The 2,874-nt window shown below is 41.0% G+C and overlaps 1 non-coding gene across 1 annotated transcript; it reads left to right on the forward strand.

The window, feature by feature from the left end:
- Positions 1-1,793: 1,793 nt before the first annotated feature.
- LOC119962550 lies at positions 1,794-1,987 on the forward strand. Its single transcript, XR_005459909.1, has one exon. It is a non-coding gene; the product is annotated as a U2 spliceosomal RNA (small nuclear RNA).
- The last annotated feature ends 887 nt before the right edge of the window (positions 1,988-2,874 follow it).

A 2,874-nucleotide genomic window follows, 5' to 3' on the forward strand; every position in this document is an offset into this window, starting at 1 on the left:
TTTGTCTTAATGACAATGCAATAAACGATGGAAAGTAATAAATTGTGTTTTTAAATGATTACAATTCTAGGGATGTGACTCAAACTAAGAGCAGATCAAAACAAATTAAACTGGCTCCAGCTAAGGAATGCATAAATTGGTTTTACAAGGCCAAAATGCTAAGGTTGGTCCCTCTACCTGCAAAAAGGATCCACACATGATAGTTGCCAGCTACTCTTCCTACAGCCAGCAGTAGGAAACAGGTAAAACATGATTAATTCTCTACATTATAATATGATAGTGGCAATCGAGACTAATCTGATTTTTTTGTCTCCCGTGTGAGCTCAGCGAAATCTAAGATTAATTTTGATGACATCCTATTTATTACAAAAATCTTCATAACGATTAGTCTTTAGTGGTTGGGAGCATTAAACACACTATTATTCTGGGATGGCATGGTGGCACAGTGGTTAGCATTGCTGCCTCACAGCATCAGGGACCCGCGTTCAATTCCAGCTTCGGGTAACTATCTGTGTGAAGTTTGCACGTTCCCGGTGCTCGGGTTTTCTCCCACAGTCCAAAGATGTGCAGGTTCGGTGGATTGGTCATGCTAAATTGCCCCTCGTGTCCAAAAGGTTAGGTGGGTTACTTGGTTACTGGAATACTGTGGGGGAGTGGACCTTGGTAGGATGCTCATTCTGAGGGTCGGTGTAGACTTGATGGGCCAAATGGCTCCTTCTGCACTGTCAGGATTCTGTGCATAATATAGAAAATAAAAATGTTGTGCATTAAAGGAACAGTGTCCTCTTTAAAGTAAAATAGAGGAACATAGAAAACCTACAGCGCAGAAAAAGGCCACTTGGCCCATTGTGTCTGGACCAGCTGAAAAATAACTCAAGCCCAATCCCACATTCCAGCTGTAGGTTACAGCGCTTCATGTGTGTGTGCAAGGAATTGTTTCAAAAATGTAATGGGTTTTTCAGCTTCTACCACCCTTGCTAGTGTTATGGGCCAGGGTTTAGAGAACCCCAAAGCGTATCATGGAGTTCACCTGACCCACAACTTTTCATAGATTGTGGTATGAGGAGCACACGGCCCACTCTACAGGTGTGGTAGAGCAGAAATGGAAACGCCTTTTAAAACAAAACAATGGTTATTCTATTAACTCAAGTTAACCTTTTTAAAACATACAGTGAACAACTTAGCAACCATTAATTCAAATACAACCCCCAAAGAATACAACACTAAGTAATCCCGTAAACTGTCCTTTTAACATCCAGAAGATTTAAAACACCTTTTACCAGAAGACAATCAGGTTAAAGTCACTACTGTTATTAGATTTAAATCACCAGGATCGATTTACAGTCTTTAGATTACAGAGAGAGATTCATACAACTTCTGTCTGTGACTGCAGCTATCCAGCTCTGAAAACGAAACTAAAACACACTCTGCAGCAAACAGCCTGAAACGAAAGTAAAAAGCTGTAAGACAGCCCAGCTCCACCCACTCTCTGACATCACTGCTGTAATAAACACCCATTTTCTAAAGGTACTCTCACTGCAGATACTTCTATACACACCCATATAAACACCCATTTCTTAAAGGTACTCTCACATAACACAAGTGAGTTCCAGACCCCCATCATCCTCTCAGTGAAAATAATTCTTCCTAGCTCCGCACAAATCCTTCAGCTAATTATTTTAAATCTGTAAATTCAATCAGGATTTCAAAATCCTGAGATACCAGGACTATTAAATGAGGGAAGACTAAATCGGTTAGGATTATATTCATTGGAGTTTAGAAGAGTGAGAGGGATCGCTTATTGGCCTTTTGGCTAAGATCAAGTGTAATATCTGCTCTGCCTTTTGGCTCAGATCTGGTATGTCTCTCTTGTGGGGACCATGAATTGGATTCAATTTGAATTGGTTTTTGGAGCAGGCAAGGAGCTGGATTAGGGCTTTGCCCCTGTCCACACTCTGAGCTCTGGCTTTATAACTCAGAAAAAAATAATTTTAAAAAAGTGAGGGGGGATCTCATAGCAACTTACAAAATTCTAACAGTATTAGATGGGGTAGATTCAGAAAGAATGTTCCCGATGGTGGGGGGAGTCCAAAACTAGGGGTCAGAGTTTGAGGTTCAGGGGCAAATCTTTTAGGGCTGAGGTGAGGAGAAATTTCTTCACCCAGAACGTGGTGAATCTGTGGAATTCGCTACCACATAAAGTAGTTGCAGCCAAAATGTTGTGCAATTTCAAGAAGAAATTAGATGTAGCTCTTGGGGCTAAAGGGATCGAGTGATATGGGGGAAAGGCAGGATCTGTGTTTTGAACTTGATGATCAGCCATGATCATAATAAATAGTGGAGCAAGCTCAAAGGGTCTCCTCCTGCTTCGATTTTCTATGTTTCTTTCTGCCCCTTGGCTATTGGCCTCTCTACGAAGGAAACAATGTCCTTCACATCAACTCTAATTAGGCCCCTCATAGATTTATACATCTCAATTAAATCTCTTCCCAGACTGCTAACCTATCCAATCATTACTCGGGAATAAAATTCTTAATTCCTGGCAAGATCCTTGGAAATCTCTTCTGTACTCTCTCTAGTGCGATCACATCCTTCCTGCCATGCCATGTCCTGATTTGCATGCAATGACCTCACTAATGTTCCATGCAGTTTGTGGAATATCCTTCCTGCTCTTATATTCTATTAATTGGCTAATCGAGGGAAGGCTCCAGATGCCTTCATAATCACTTTATTTACCCAACCTGCTACCTGACTTTATGGGTGTGCACTCCTAGGTTCCTTTTGTATGTTTTCTCAGCACCCTACATTTTATATTGTATTCCTTTGCCTTAATTGCTCTCTTCAAAGCTACGTTTGCTTTGTACTTCACACAAT

The sequence above is a fragment of the Scyliorhinus canicula genome, chromosome 2, assembly GCF_902713615.1.
Source record: "Scyliorhinus canicula chromosome 2, sScyCan1.1, whole genome shotgun sequence".
Classification (NCBI taxonomy): domain Eukaryota; kingdom Metazoa; phylum Chordata; class Chondrichthyes; order Carcharhiniformes; family Scyliorhinidae; genus Scyliorhinus; species Scyliorhinus canicula.